We start from the raw sequence: 16,147 nt of genomic DNA, 5'->3' as shown, positions 1-16,147 counted from the left end.
ATATAGTCAAATATACACAGTAACCCGAATTTGCCCCACTCAAAAGAATAACATGCTTTACAAATTTCAATCTCTTCTACAAATCCTGATGTGTGTAATTTATGTGACAATATACACCATAGCATTAATATTCCCTTTGACCCCAAATCCTAATACATATAATTTCTATAGCCATCTGTTCCAATACAGCATCAATATTCCCGTTTTCCAATCATACTTCATTCAGTTAAAATCCGTAATCAGTGCTTTCAAAAGGAAATTGCATTATCAAATTTCATTAGGCGGATAATCCATTGTTAGTGCATAGTCATTTGGGGAAAAATAAATGCATAGTGTAGAGAGAAACATATTTTCTAACATATTAAATTCCAAGTTTAGCTGCCAACTCTAGAAGTGAGTGCTAATAGTTTCAGTGCTAGCTTAACTATCATCATCTGAATTAAGATATTCGTCACAGCAGCATACATCATTCAAATGTCTGACAAAATATCGACAGACAGAAAATCGACCTACAAAAATATCGACACAGAAATATCAAAGTCAAAAATATCAAAGTCAAAAGTATCAAAGTCCAATCTACATAAAGGTAAGTACAAAAATATCGAGAAAAAAATATCGTAAAAAATATAGTTGTTAAAAATATTTTTTTTTTAATGTTTTAATAATAATGTAAATTCAAAGAAATATAGTTAAAAATATTAAAACAGATTTAAAAATAATAACTAATACATATAATGTTAAAATTAATTAAACATATACATATAAATTAATATATATACTTACTCCACATATTGCAACAGTAGGGAAAGCGCAGGATAACGTAGGGGTAAAAATTACTATTCCCACTCCAGTGAGTGCAACAGTAGGGAAAGCGTTGGATAGCGTAGGGGTAAAAATTACTATTCCCACTCCAGTGAGTGCAACATTAGGGAAAGCGCAGGATAACGTAGGGGTAAAAATTACTATTCCCACTCCAGTGAGTGAACAGTAGGGAAAGCGTTGGGTAGCGTAGGGGTAAAAATTACTATTCCCACTCCAGTGAGTGCAACAGTAGGGATAGCGCAGGGGTAAAAATTACTATTCCCACTCCAGTGAGTGCAACAGTATGGAAAGTGTTGGATAGCGGCATCATCGGTCTTCCGTGGCGACTAACTCCGAAGAAGTGAGCAGAGTGAGAATAAACAGCAGTAGCAGTGGGGACGAGGAATAATTTCCCCAATGTCCAGCTGGGTAGGTGACGGCCGTGGGAGACCCGGGCCGGACTCCTCGATAGCCAAACTAAACGGCTCTACTGGGCATCGGCCAAGTCGTCACGGAGTCCTGGAAAGAGTGATGACGGGCCCCAGAGCAATCTGACGCCATCCGGAGCCATCCAAATGAGCCGGAGCTGCGCCGAGGCTAGTCAGTCATCATGAGGACGAAAACCTCTGAGGGAGGCGGTTGAGTCGAAAAGAGGAGTATCAGCGTGGAGAGGTAAGCCATGCCCCGATGTCCGGCTGGGTAGGAGACGGCCTCGGGAGAGACCCGGGCCAGACTCCCCAATAGCCGAACCAAGCGGCTCCACCGCGCATCGGCCAAAGTCTTCTCTGTGTCCGCTGTCCGGATACCGTAGAAAGTTCTGGGGAAAAAGGGGTTTAACCCCTTCCATGCGTTTGGCGGCCAACGGCCGTCGCAAGCACTACCTCCGTAGTGCTGTGCACGCCCGTTGGCCAACACGGCCCCGCCTACTCCGCTTAACTGCCGCACCGCAGCGGAATTGCCGCCACGGTTAAGCACCAAAACAGGAAACACTGACCAGGAGCTCCCGGCCAGAGCTCCTCACCGGGCGGCCATCTTGGGATTGGTGCTTGATGCATGCCAGAAGTGCCAAAGCGCTCAATATTTCAAAAACTTAACTGTGCAAGGACATATTTGTCACTGCAATAGAATACCACTAGCAAGAAGAAATATGAAAGTGGGATGATGACAGTGATAATATTAGCAATAACAACAATAACATCAATAACAACAACAAAGCAACAACAACAAAACTAATAAGAAATGATAGATTTGATTTTCTGTTCACTAGGTGTGGATATCATTTGTTCACCATTACTCAGTTCAGTAATATCTCGATGTATTGTCCGCCAAAGGGAAAGTGACGTAGTGGATCTTTAGGTTATCAATGGATCCCATTTAATCGGTGTAGACTGGCCTCAGCAGGCTGGAGGGCTGCTTTAAAATTCTAAATCTGGTTAACCTTGATCCATTTATGGATGTTTTGAAAAGATGTAACCTTGCCTCTCAATGTTATTTTATAAGCCTCCCAAAGCTTCACCAAGAAGGAGATATATTTATTTTCTTCATAAAATACCTGAGACCTGTACCCCATTTCTTCCAGAAATATTTCCCTTGAAAACAATAATTTAGCAAATGATCACCTGCATGATAAAATAGCCACTGATGGAAGGGGAAATTCTAGCCTAATAGTTTGGTGATCAGAATAACAGTTAAGCATGTGTGATGTACGGCCTAGATTTTAAGACTTTTTTTATACATGAGAAACAAATCAATCCAAAAGGCAGTTTGAAAATGGGCCGAGAAGAAAGTATTTAGTTTTTTCTTCTGATTAAGCAAGCACAGCGCGTGTTTTAAGCCAAGTTCTTCCTTTAATATGCAAATGACCAGTTTATGTTGAGTACTCTTTGTGTGGCTTAAATCTAACTCTAAAGAATGGATGAAATTGAAATCTCCACAATTACAACTGTTTGGGGAAACTGGGCTAAATGAAGTAGTAATTCTTCAATAGAGCATTGATCATCCTAGATTAAGCCATAAAATTAGATAGGAGTATTGGCTACCTGCTCCATTAAAGTTTCCACTATAGTCTATCTCCAAGCTTTATCTGAGGGTGTTTAAAGTATACTGTGCCGAAACATTTGCCACCCTTCTAACAGCCACTGAGGCACAAGACTGCTGTAGTAGTTGGAAAGGGGCCCATTTAAGCAACTTTCTTATGTCCTTACTAATAAGAGTCTCCTAAAGTAGCACTATGAAAGTTTTTTTTCCCATCAACCCAACTCAAAATTGCCTTCCACTTCTTTGAGTTGTTATCTAGATGGTCACATTTATAGAGATAAACTTAAATTGGATAGTTAAGAGAGTAATTATTTGAGTATGTGTATTCCCCCCCACAGCCTTCTGAATCTTGAAAGGCACATTAATTAAAACTTTGAGTTTGGCCGGCTGTATATAAATAACTTGAATCCCTTCAGCCTAGAAAGAGGGTATAAATTGCCGGAACTCTCTCCGGCGTTTTGATGTCTTAAACGTCATGTGTGGAAAAACCTGGAAATTACTGTGTTCTGAAGATTTGAAGCTTTGCTGTTTCACTGCTTGGGAGAGTATCCTCTCTCAAATCCTAGCATCTCCAAAGTTCACTAGTATGGTGAGAGGTCTTGAAGCATTTGAATACTCTGTGAACAGCACCCTGTTTGCTCTCATTACTGCCAGATCGCCTTTAAATCCTCTCTGAGTGTGAATAAGGTCCTTTATTAGCTCTACATGGGAAGTTGCTGATTATTTTTGTTCTGATATGCCCACAAATCCTAAATTAGCTCACCTTGGATGGTTTTTCTAATCCTCCACTTTCAGCTTAATATTAGTTAGTCATTTCATATGTAGGTCACTCTCCAATGCTAGCCCTCCCTGGGTATCTTACAAAATAGAAGCACATGCCCTGACTTCATCAAGTTGATAAGAGTAGGAATCAATATTCTTTTCAATTTCTTCCATTTTTCTAGCAGGACTCAAGAAAGGTTTGGACAGATGTAATTTCCTGTATCTCCCCTCAAATAGTAATAAGCCATGCCTGCATAACTGCCGAAGGTGGGTCCTCAATCAACTTTCTACAATTCTCTTTGGTAGATAAGTTTCCCTTTCTTACCTCGAATATAATTTCTAGATCCTGCTTGGTAGCTACCTATTCTGCCTTAGATCGCTCTGCTGTAGTTTGGTTGTGTCCCTTTTTTCGCCTTTATCCAGATCAAGACTATCAGTTTTTCTATTTATGAGTGGTTTTCTGGCTTTTACTCCTTTGAGATACTGATCCAGCAACACATTTCGGATAGAGGTCAGTACAGTGTTATTCCCCTTAGCACAGCAAATGGGGTACATTGTTCCCCAGTCTCCTATAGAGCCAGAGTCTTTATTAGGGAGTTGGGTCAGGCTGCCCCAGTCTCGGTCTTCGAGGAGTATGGGAGACGTGCCAGACAAATCTGTCATGAGACCGTTCCCTAGATCAGCGGTCGGCCCTCTACTGTCTGTTCTTCTGCTTTCACTTCTGCTTTTGCTTTCTCTTAGGGCTCGCTGACTCCTTCAGAAGTTTGATCACCCATTTCGGTGGTATCTTCACTCTGAGGGCTCTTTTGAGCTGATAAAGTAAGTATATTGCACTCCAGGAGGTGAGGGGGTGAAAAGAGCCTGGGAATCCCAGCTCTCCAGTGCAGATAACATTTCAGCCATATCAAAGTTATCCTCCTCCAGCCTCCCAAAGAAGAGTGCCTTCGCTTTCTTAGACATGCTCACAGAGGTTTTCCTAAAGCAGAGATGTCTCTCAGTCCTACTTTTCTGTGAGTGGCCAGGGCCTTTCCTTAAAAGAGGCAGGTTTTGCTTGACTTTTGGCATTTGTACTTTATAGTCAGCAAACAGACTGGTGAGCCCATCTATTTATCAAATTTGTGGTTTACTGATTCTCTCTCCTTATTTAGTCTCTTATTTGACGACATTTAATGATGTTAGAAAGAAAACTGTCAATACCTTAATGTCCCACTGATGTTGCTGCCCCTCCCGCACATTCTTGTGCTTAATGGTTCAGAAACTGGCATATCAAAAGTTTCCATTCACAGTCCATTCTACCCAGCAGCAAGCCCAGCTACAACCTCCCCTTTCCAATCCTTAACTTACCTGGAGCTTCGACCATGCCCGCTAGCTTCTTGGAGAGCAGCAATTTAGTACTCTCCTCTGTAGCAGGAGAGTTGATGACTCTTTATGGGAACTAGGTGAAGAGGCCTGAGGGAAACTGCCATAAAAACATAGTCATGCCACACCCCATCTGGTAGGATATTTGATCTCACCAGATTTCGGCTAATGGCTCCTAGTACTCAGCCCCCAATGGCTCATGAGCCCTCGATACAAACAATGGTGTTTGTTGCGGCAGATTAACAGTATTTTTGCTGCCTCGTCCTCCACTCTTTCTCTTTGCCACGGCCGGGGATCTACAGCACATGGGGCAGCTCCTGCCGATGCAGCCATTCCCCTTCTCTTTGGCGTTGCTTCTTTACTTCTCATGATTTAAGGCAGGCTTGAATCCACAGAGCTGGGCAACCTTCGATTCTGTTGCTGCAGTCATGTTGCCTGGGGGAGTAGCCTCCAACAGTGAGACGTGTAAGGTGGCTTTGTGATTTTTCCCTGCCACCAAGCATCCTCAAAGTGGGACGTGATGCAGTCCCTAAGAAAGTTCCTGATTACATGTTAGGTGGAGTGAAATTAACACATATTAATTTCGCTCGAGCAGATTATGATTTGTTAGGTTTTTCCATTACTGGTTTTACTGGAAGTGGAAAAACTTGACCCGATTAATTGGCTTCAAAAATCACAGCCTCATTCTTCATGTTTTAGGTCTTGCCTAGGCCGCGCATGAGCTGTCTCTTCAAGACATAATGTATCTAGAGTATGGGCTTGGAGCAAGACCCATCATTTTAATTGGTTCCTCTTTCTGTCCTTTGGAAATGCTAACGTTTGTTAGGTGAATACGCTTAGTAGTCCTTCCTTTTGGACTTTTGCATCCTCCCATGAGGACTGCCCCTGCTAATGTAAATGTATTTGAGCTTGTAAAGCGCACTGCTGCCCATCCATAGGTTTCCTGGCGCTGTATAACTCTGGGGAACCCGTCCTGGCTTTCCCTGTGGGATGGTCCCTGCTGGGAGTCCCCAAGGTGGAGCCAGGCATCCCCGGAATTGATGGGGCCGTTGTGGAGATTAGGCAAGCTAATGCCCAGAGTTGCCGAGTGGAACCGCTGATTAGAGTAAGCACCGAAGCGAGAATTATCGAGTCCGCTGTCCCAAGTCCACGACCCTGCCGCGTCGGGAATTGAACCCTGGTCCGGGGCCGACTTCTGCTCCCAGGTCTGCTGCCTCTAACCAGTGAGCCACACTACTCCACAACCAGTGAGCCACACTACTCCACAACTGCTACATGTGCCCTTACTCATCAGGTTGTTTAAGGAGCTTTGAGAGCGCTCTTTTTTGTGTTGGCCTGCTTCTCCTCTTTAAGTGTTCTGTTTTCTTCGCTTCTGCAGCTTAATTTGTTTTGTAATGTGGGAGCATACAATGCTTCTATCTCATTTAAAAAAACACCTTCCTCTTCCCTCTACTACTCCCCACCTTACCGCCCCCTCACCAACAGTCCTTCGCATACGTTTACCGCCTGCTCACAGAAGCTGACAAATGTTTGTGGTAAACTCCCACGGAACAGTGAAATACTTACACATTTAGGATAAGAAAAATCAATCCCACATGCAAATGGGGTGCATTTACTGGTCAGTAACTGTAAATATGCACATAATGTTATCCTGGCCCCAGTACTGTGCAACTTGTAATTAAGGCCACAGAATTATATAAATAAAGTCTTCAAAACCTAAAATGATAGTGCTGGTTGTGGGAAACAAGGGGGCTGCATAGGGTACCACCAGCATGATATATGAATTGCGTGATAAGAGCAGCAGCAAGGGTATCCCGATTGTCAGGGGCGATGAATGATTAAATGCTATTAAAGTCCAGGAAAAAAATCTTTGCACTGGGCATGGCACCAATCAAATTGAATTTCAGAAAATGGGATGTTTAAGAATCGTGTCAGTTAGTGGGGAGAGGACCAGATGTAGTAAGTATTATTAGTTATTTTGGATGTATGTATTTAAAAGGCGAATTGAGATTGAACCACAGAAAAGAGACTATTTTGAAACTATGTTTCCATGGGCACCGGCCATCTTTAGATTTAAAAGTCAACAAACAGATGCCTGTTTGACTCACAGATAACCAACAATTGCGTTAATTGGTTTAGACTTTCTTTCGAAACAGCTAGACACTGAGTAACACAACCTGGTGTATAAGGTAAGAAAATCTTACAGAAATTACGCTGGCTTTCGACGCTGGGGCTGTATTTGGCATTAACACTCTCCCTTTTTTTACCGTACCAGTTTACTGCATAAGCAAAGGAGATTCCATGGTTTCCAGCAGACATTGTAACAAACGGTCCCTCCTGTGCACGGGCAAACTGACTTGCCACGCCTCTGATTTTAAAGGAACCTGTCCACAAACAAAGAACACTGTAAATATGCACTTGATACTTTCTATAACGCATAATTCAGCACCTACATAGAGAGAAGTGTGAATTTTGTTTGCTCTTTGTCGTTTTTCAATTTTTGCAAGCTCCCCACATGCCAATGCTTTTTAGTTTCAGGTAAGCACACAAATGCATTTTACACATATGCCCATATAGTTCCAAAATTACAGCATAGCTGAGAAACACATCATCCTCTCCTCAAATATCAGGGATCTTGCCATTTCAGCCTGCCAAGTATCAAGCATAAGGGGTCAGACTAACGCATTTTAATGCTGTTGTCCATATTAACACACTGCAATGCTTAGCCATACTTTTCTACCTACTATCAGTATAGCGAAGTGCTGGAGGTAGCCCTATAGTATATTGTTATTTATATATCTTTTTTTAAAGCAGCTCCTGGCAATAATGAGCCAGGCTCAGGGCTTGGAGAGTTGATTAGTTGCTCTGGTGGATAACCTGGGCTTCACTAATTTGCTCATAGAATACCTCCATGTTAAAAGTGAGCCCTAGCGGGCGGAAATGCACCTGCATTTACTATTGAAGCACTGCCCGAGGCCAGTTTTGACAGATTAGGTCTGGCCTCTCTGTCTCAGCATATAATCAGCATCACTTAGTGGCCCTCAGTCTGGCCAAAGATGCCCTAACTTAGCTTGGCAGACAGCCACTCGGTGGCTCTTGGCACGTGTGCCAGTTATACACCTGAAAAGTAAGAACCTTTGACTCGTGGTGCATGCTCACCTGAAGGTCACGGGCCAGGGTGGTTATTAAATAGTGTTAGGTGGCCGTATACTGTCTCGAGCCCTATTGCTTGGATTTACTCGTGAAGAAGTGCTACTGGAACTGCCACACTTTTAGCAGTAGAATGTCACTCATAAATACATTAAAACAAATGATATATCACATATAAGCAATGGGAAGACTTAGCAGCTATGCGATTTAGAAGGAAAAAATTGAATTATAGCTGCTTTTGGGAGACATGGACAGACAGAGGAACTGCAACAGGTAGAACACAATCACAGGGTGGAAATCTTAAAAACTGTTGATAAGAACCCAAGAGTGCTACCCTTATTAAAATCAATGTAGACGCTTCAAAAAACTAAACGTACTTAATAAAGCAGTCGGCTCAATGTTTAATTTGATGCTTTTGACCAAGTGGGTTTTTATGCACCAAATAATATCTGTTTATAATATTATGGATTGGGGGAAATAACAACGGGGTAAGTACAAATAAATTTGCAAAAAGGTGGGGAAGATGAAATAAACTTTTTGGCATTCACAGGGTCTCCGCTTTGCCTCTGAGGGGCGGGGGTACCCTTCACCCAATTAAAATATTCAGGTAACTGAGTGCTCTTGAACAGCACTGGTTACTGAATTGTGTGCAGAAATATATGAAGAAGGTAGCTTTGAGTGTTAGGAAGCTATTGCAAAGAAACCACCAACTTCAGGTGAGAAGATGCAAAAATGGATGTGAGACAGTTTTGATTTTGCATATTAATGCAGGACATAGGCTTGCATTCGATTCTCCCTTTCTTCTCTCCTTTCCACATGACCATTTTTTTGGCCATTTGGCTGAAATCACAGGATCGCCATAACGCTTGAATTTGGACACCAAACGTTCAGAGCATGACCCAAATTAAAAATCAGGTGGAGCTTGCTGGTAACAGGATAGCCAGCGACAGGGATAGTTTTTAGGCCTTGATGTACCTATATTCAATGAACTGCAATGTGGACAGAACCAAAAGGGCAAACATGAACTTGATCATCTCACAAGCAACACGCATTTACAATGCAATGGTCTCGGCATTATTAAAGGTAGAGCTATTGGTATTGTTAATTATTTTTTATGTTTTATTTAAAAGCATAAATAAATAGCATCGTCTTTTTAATTGGCCATAGCTTAATCGTTAAATCAATGGCATTGTAATTTACAATGCTAATAGCTTAATCTTTTGCATATGCATGACCTATTGAGTGTACACATACCGAGCCACACACACATACAGAGCCACCTATACAGAGTTGTTCACATAGTCACCTACACACACAGAGCCACTTACACAGAGCCACCCTCACACAGACATTGGCACTTACACATAGAGTCACCTACAAAAAAAGCTATTTACAGTTACATACCTACAGAGGTACACAGACACACACACAGAGCCACACACCCAGACAGAGCTACACACACACACACACAGACCGAGCTACACACACATAGAGCCACCTACTTAAAGCTATCTACATAGAGTCACACACACACACAGAGCCATACACACCCACAGAGGCATACACACAGAGCCGCTCACATACACACACAGAGCAACACATATATAGAGCTACACAGAGCCACACTTATATTCACACATACACAGAGCTATACACACATACAGAGCCACACACATACAGAGCGACACAAACATACAGAGCGACACACACAGAGCCAGACAGACACAAAGAGCCACACACAGAGCTACACACACACACAGCTACACACACACACAGTAGATAGTTGTAGTGTAAGTAGTAGAGGGAGTACAAATAGTAAGAAGTCGATACTTAGTAGTAGAGTGTGTGATGGTTGTTAGTAGAGTTCATAAAGCTGTACTTTTTATAAAGTAGTGATACATATTTGTTAATATGTATTTATATATGTATATCTCTGCAGTATTTGTCATGCATATATATGTACATATGCATTTATTTTAGTAGAGTGCTGCATACATATGCATTGAAGTACAAACAAATGTTTTTATTGCTTGCAAATAATGAGTAATCAAAAATGTTAACGTATTTTATTAACTAAGTATAACATAAAGTATTGTACAATTTTTGGGAGTTTGCATTTTTATTTTTTATTCTTGATGTTTATTTTAAGAGCCTTCAATTATTTCTATAACGCTTCCATTTTGAAATATGACATTTACTGTTTTCGATAAGTTATCCATGAGAGCATCTCCAAAGTATTCTATGTCTGCTGGTATATCTAGGTAGTCCATGAGAATTGTATTTTGTATGTCCATAGATTTAAAATGTTCAGGTCTTTAATTTGTACTGTTATCGTAATTTTCTCTTGTGTGGTATTTTCCAGTCCATAGATTGTTATTGTTATGTTTTCTTTAGGTGGTTCTATTATCTGCGAAGGAAAAAATAATTGTTAATTGAGGCATTTACTGTGTACTTCAACAATCATGGGGATGGGGATGCACACCTTTACTATTCCAATTTCTTCACGTTGTAATCCAATGTAATACTTAATGCATGCTGAGTGGTGTAGTGGTAAGGCCAATTACCACTGAATTGAACATTAAACTACAGAATGGGGACAACATCTTTGCCCCTCTCCAAACGCACTTGGAGAGGGGCAAATATGTTGTCCCCATTCTGTAGTTTAATTTACTGTGTACTTACATTTCCTTTAGTCATTGTAGTACTACAGATGTTAAGAGGCAGGGTACGCTTATAAAAGAGTAAGCTGTAGTTTACTTGCTTTGAGAATAGGTGTCATGGCAAATGAAAATGCTAGGTACAATGTACATGATAATCCAGTTTCAACCGAGAGAATATTTAAAATCAACAGGCAGAGCGCTTACTATAACTGAAAAGTTAAAGGAAACATTTTGACTGTGAAGGCTTGAAATGTATTTTATTTGAAGAAGATAATCGTGCTAACAGCTGGATAAAAAATATAGATCAATTTTGTGGCTATGCATGACATTTTGAGAGATAGTTTGATAGGTATTCCAGGGGTATGCTGTTGTTGGGGTAGACTAAAACAGAAATGAATGCAGCCAAGGAAAACTAGTCAGAAGGAAGGGTCACACAAGCTTTATATTGGAGATGGTAAATGATGGCTTTAAAAAGTGAGAGTGAAACAATGGCTTTGGCATTACTTACTAGCCCTAGATTACTATTTTTGTTTCATGAGCACTTCACAAATCTGAAAGACTTGACTAATTCTTAGTGTTTGACGTAGCAGCCTCGAAGATAACATTTGCTGAGATAGTCCACATCTTTTGGTATTACACAGCACTTATTACATTGACATTACAGACACTTGGCTAAGTACAGAGAGACATAAGGTGGTGGCTTACAGATAGTGTCTTTCACAGTGAGGAGATTGCGGTGTAAGACAGGAATGCATATTTTATTAAGGGTGGGAATGATGGGGGGAATAGGATAGACAACACTTAATACTGGTGTAAGTGGAATTATTTTTTGTATTCTGATAAATAAGGACTACAAAGGAAAGAGGGAGCATGTGGAAGGAGCTTACATGTGCCTGAAGGCATGACAAAGCTGGTAATACGTTGTCTTATGCCTATATATATATATGTTGAGTGTAAGAAAGTTAAAGATAGAAGTTTTGTAATTAATAAAAATGTTTTTACAGTAAGATATCTAGAGGGATGTATGTATAGGGGAGTATGCTTATGTGAGCAGTGTAAAGTATATATAGTAACGTATTTAGCGTGTTATAGTTATAGTATTGTAAACTGTTTATAAAGATAGTGAGTGAGAGATGTAGTTATGTCGGAGGGGAACTAGATGGAAGACAAATGTGCTATTGGATATATTATAAGGAATTTATTAGAGGATAACATTTTTGAATTTGGAAATATTGTATAGTATTTTAGTACTTACTTCCAATTGTGTATTCCGAGTAGTATTTATCATTTTCTCATTATTAAATTCGTGCACAGTCAAGTGTGTCATTTTCACATATAATCCAAGTTTTATCGGGAAATCTGTTGAGTCCCTCCATAATGTTATTTTAACGGAGTCTGTTGTATCAATAACTGTTATTGAATTTAGTTTTGTTTCTTTTCCCGAAACAAAAATGTTTTTTGTTTCTTCTTCCTGTAAAATATAAAAAACATATTTGCATTATTTTTCTTTATTTTGTGTATATAGTGACAGTATAGGTTGTATTTTGTTGTGGTAATTGTAAAAGATAATGTTAGTAGAGTATAGTTATGCTGTATTAGTAAGTGTATTGTAGAGAGTGTTTCGTAGAGTGTGTGGTAAATAGAGTGTGGTATGGAGTGTGTAGTAAAGAGTTTGATGTATAGAGTGTGTTTGAGAGTGTTTTGTAGAGAGTGTTTTAGATTGTGAGTGATATAGTGTTTTTAATAGTGTTATAGAGAGTGTTGGAGAGTGTGTGTGTGTGTGTGTGTCTGTGAGACAATTTTTTTAGACAGTGTGTGTTACAGAGTATGTCGTATAGAGTGTTTGTGAGAGTGTGTGTTACAGAGTATGTCGTATAGAGTGTTTGTGAGAGTGTGTGTTACAGAGTATGTCGTATAGAGTGTTTGTGAGAGTGTGTGTTACAGAGTATGTCGTATAGAGTGTTTGTGAGAGTGTGTGGTACAGAGTATGTCGTATAGAGTGTTTGTGAGAGTGTGTGGTAGAGAGTGTGCGTCAGAGAGTGTGCGTCAGAGAGTGTGCGTCAGAGTGCGCGTCAGAGAGTGCGCGTCAGAGAGTGCGTCAGAGTGTGCGCGTCAGAGAGTGCGCGTCAGAGAGTGCGCGTCAGAGAGTGCGCGTCAGAGAGTGCGCGTCAGAGAGTGCGCGTCAGAGAGTGTGCGTTAGAGTACGTATTGTAGAGAGTGTGATATAGAGTGTTACAATGTGTGGTATAGTGTGTGTTGTAAAGAGTGTTTAGTAGAGAGTGTGATGTGGAAAGTGTGTGGTAGCGACTGTGTTGTAGAGAGTGTGTGATAGAGTGTGATATAGAGAGTATGTGATAGTGTGTACTAGAGTGTGTATAGTAAAGGTGTAGACAGTGCAGTAGTGTGAATTAAGATAAATAGCAAGTTGTGAAAGTGCTGAGAATTGTTGTCAATTACTTCAGGTAAGTAACACCATGTAGTATGCATATTTGTTCACACCTGCATGCTTACTTTTTCATCACTATGATAGTATACATAGTTTGTTTTGCATGCATTATTACTTTTTCATCATTAGCTACTGACAACTTAGAATTGTGATGTAGATAAAATGAAGTATTAAAGATAGAGGAGAGTGAAGAATAGATATTTTGTAGTATATATAGTAAGTAGTAAAGAGAGTAATAGGAGGTGTTTTTGTAGTATAGAGTAAGTAGTAAAGCATAATGTATTATATAGTGTATAGAGATGTTAGTATAGTGTTGTTAAGAGAGTGTGGTGGAGAGAGTGTGGCGAAGAGAGTGTGGCGAAGAGAGTGTGGCGAAGAGAGTGTGGCGAAGAGAGTGTGGCGAAGAGAGTGTGGCGAAGAGAGTGTGGCGAAGAGAGTGTGGCGAAGAGAGTGTGGCGAAGAGAGTGTGGCGAAGAGAGTGTGGCGTGGAGAGAGTGGGGTGGAGAGAGTGGGGTGGAGAGAGTGGGGTGGAGAGAGTGGGGTGGAGAGAGTGGGGTGGAAACAGTGTGGCGAAGAGAGTGTGGCGAAGAGAGTGTGGCGAAGAGAGTGTGGCGAAGAGAGTGTGGCGAAGAGAGTGTGGCGAAGAGAGTGTGGCGAAGAGAGTGTGGCGAAGAGAGTGTGGCGAAGAGAGTGTGGCGAAGAGAGTGTGGCGAAGAGTGTGGCGAGGAGTGTGTGGTGGAGAGAGTGTGGTGGAGAGAGTGTGTGGTGGAGAGAGTGTGGTGGAGAGAGTGTGGTGGAGAGAGTGTGGTGGAGAGAGTGTGGTGGAGAGAGTGTGGCGAAGAGAGTGTGGCGAAGAGAGTGTGGCGAAGAGAGTGTGGCGAAGAGAGTGTGGCGTGGAGAGAGTGGGGTGGAGAGAGTGGGGTGGAGAGAGTGGGGTGGAGAGAGTGGGGTGGAAACAGTGTGGCGAAGAGAGTGTGGCGAAGAGAGCGTGGCGAAGAGAGCGTGGCGAAGAGAGCGTGGCGAAGAGAGCGTGGCGAAGAGAGCGTGGCGAAGAGAGCGTGGCGAAGAGAGCGTGGCGAAGAGAGTGTGGCGAAAAGAGAGTGTGGCGAAAAGAGAGTGGGGTGGAGAGAGTGGGGTGGAGAGAGTGGGGTGGAGAGAGTGGGGTGGAAACAGTGTGGTGAAGAGAGTGTGTTGAAGAGTGTATAGAAATTTTACAATAACTTTTAATTACTCTATTTTATACGAAATGTTTAAAATTATATTTTTTTCTTAACTAACATACCTCAGATATTGTCCCTGTTATGGTCATTAATGACCATAATTTTGCTTCTCTTACAGTTTTTATAGGTGAAACTGGTGGAGCTGGTGGTTCTAGTATGTTTTTTGCTTCTTGTATAATTGCACTTGGAAGTGTTAAAGATGGCATCCTTGATATCTTTGTTTGTTTAGTTAATAGTACTACATTAGACTGTGGTGAAGAGACTGTGGTGAAGAGTGTGTGGTGAAAAGAGAGTGTGGTGGAGAGAGTGTGGTGGAGAGAGTGTGGTGGAGAGAGTGTGGTGGAGAGAGTGTGGTGGAGAGAGTGTGGTGGAGAGAGTGTGGTGGAGAGAGTGTGGTGGAGAGAGTGTGGTGGAGAGAGTGTGGTGGAGAGAGTGTGGTGGAGAGAGTGTGGTGGAGAGAGTGTGGTGGAGAGAGTGTGGTGGAGAGAGTGTGGTGGAGAGAGTGGTGGAGAGAGTGGTGGAGAGAGTGGTGGAGAGAGTGTGGTGGAGAGAGTGGGGTGGAGAGAGTGTGGTGGAGAGAGTGTGGTGGAGAGAGTGTGGTGGAGAGAGTGTGGTGGAGAGAGTGGGGTGGAGAGAGTGGGGTGGAGAGAGTGGGGTGGAGAGAGTGGGGTGGAGAGCGTGTGGTGAAAAGCGTGTGGTGAAGAGCGTGTGGGGTGGAGAGAGTGGGGTGGAGAGAGTGGGGCGGAAACAGTGTGGCAAAGAGAGTGTGGCAAAGAGAGTGTGGCAAAGAGAGTGTGGCAAAGAGAGTGTGGCAAAGAGAGTGTGGCAAAGAGAGTGTGGCGAAGAGAGTGTGGCGAAGAGAGCGTGGCAAAGAGAGCGTGGCGAAGAGAGCGTGGCGAAGAGAGCGTGGCGAAGAGAGCGTGGCGAAGAGAGCGTGGCGAAGAGAGCGTGGCGAAGAGAGCGTGGCGAAGAGAGCGTGGCGAAGAGAGCGTGGCGAAAAGAGAGTGTGGCGAAAAGAGAGTGTGGTGGAGAGAGTGTGGTGGAGAGAGTGGGGTGGAGGGAGTGGGGTGGAGAGAGTGGGGTGGAGAGAGTGGGGTGGAGAGAGTGGGGTGGAAACAGTGTGGTGAAGAGAGTGTGTTGAAGAGTGTATAGAAATTTTACAATAACTTTTAATTACTCTATTTTATACGAAATGTTTAAAATTATATTTTTTTCTTAAATAACATACCTCAGATATTGTCCCTGTTATGGTCATTAATGACCGTAATTTTGCTTCTCTTACAGTTTTTATAGGTGAAACTGGTGGAGCTGGTGGAGCTGGTGGTTCTAGTATGTTTTTTGCTTCTTGTATAATTGCACTTGGAAGTGTTAAAGATGGCATCCTTGATATCTTTGTTTGTTTAGTTAATAGTACTACATTGTTCTTTGTGAGGAAATTCCTGATAATAATTTAGTTTCCTTCTTTTGTTTGCTTGTAAAATTCGTCATTATAGCAAGTGCCTTTAATAGAACCACTTTCATCTGCTAGAGCAAGATGGTATAATATTTAGCTTTCTTTTTTAGCATTTCTGTAATTATATTTGCTCTTATTGCTTTCTGATATGGTTTGTTCTCGTCTTGTTTTGCCTGCTTAATTTCTTGTATAGAAATCATCTGAAATGAGAGAAAATTGTGAGCATACATTCTGGAGATAACTTGTGAAAACATTTGTA

The 16,147-nt window shown here is 41.8% G+C and overlaps 1 protein-coding gene, 1 long non-coding RNA gene and 1 pseudogene across 3 annotated transcripts in view; 1 reads left to right on the top strand and 2 right to left on the bottom strand.

The window, feature by feature from the left end:
- Positions 1 to 16,147, top strand: part of TRMU (tRNA mitochondrial 2-thiouridylase) — a 314,142-nt gene that overhangs the window by 31,875 nt on the left and 266,120 nt on the right. The window lies entirely within an intron of this gene.
- Positions 1 to 16,147, bottom strand: part of LOC144763769 (L-threonine dehydratase catabolic TdcB-like) — a 57,822-nt pseudogene that overhangs the window by 36,437 nt on the left and 5,238 nt on the right. Inside the window, exon 3 of the transcript XR_013596258.1 lies at positions 7,163 to 7,343. The product of XR_013596258.1 is annotated as an L-threonine dehydratase catabolic TdcB-like (transcript). The remainder of the gene's footprint in view (positions 1 to 7,162; positions 7,344 to 16,147) is intronic.
- On the bottom strand, positions 10,162 to 14,674 carry LOC144822373 (uncharacterized). The gene is made up of 3 exons (XR_013608607.1): positions 14,498 to 14,674; positions 12,025 to 12,240; positions 10,162 to 10,516 (listed from the first exon to the last, which is right to left on the bottom strand). It is a non-coding gene; the product is annotated as an uncharacterized LOC144822373 (long non-coding RNA).

Source organism: Lissotriton helveticus, chromosome 1_1 (assembly GCF_964261635.1).
Source record: "Lissotriton helveticus chromosome 1_1, aLisHel1.1, whole genome shotgun sequence".
In the NCBI taxonomy this organism is placed as follows: Eukaryota; Metazoa; Chordata; class Amphibia; order Caudata; family Salamandridae; genus Lissotriton; species Lissotriton helveticus.
This window is presented reverse-complemented; position numbering and strand designations above follow the sequence as displayed.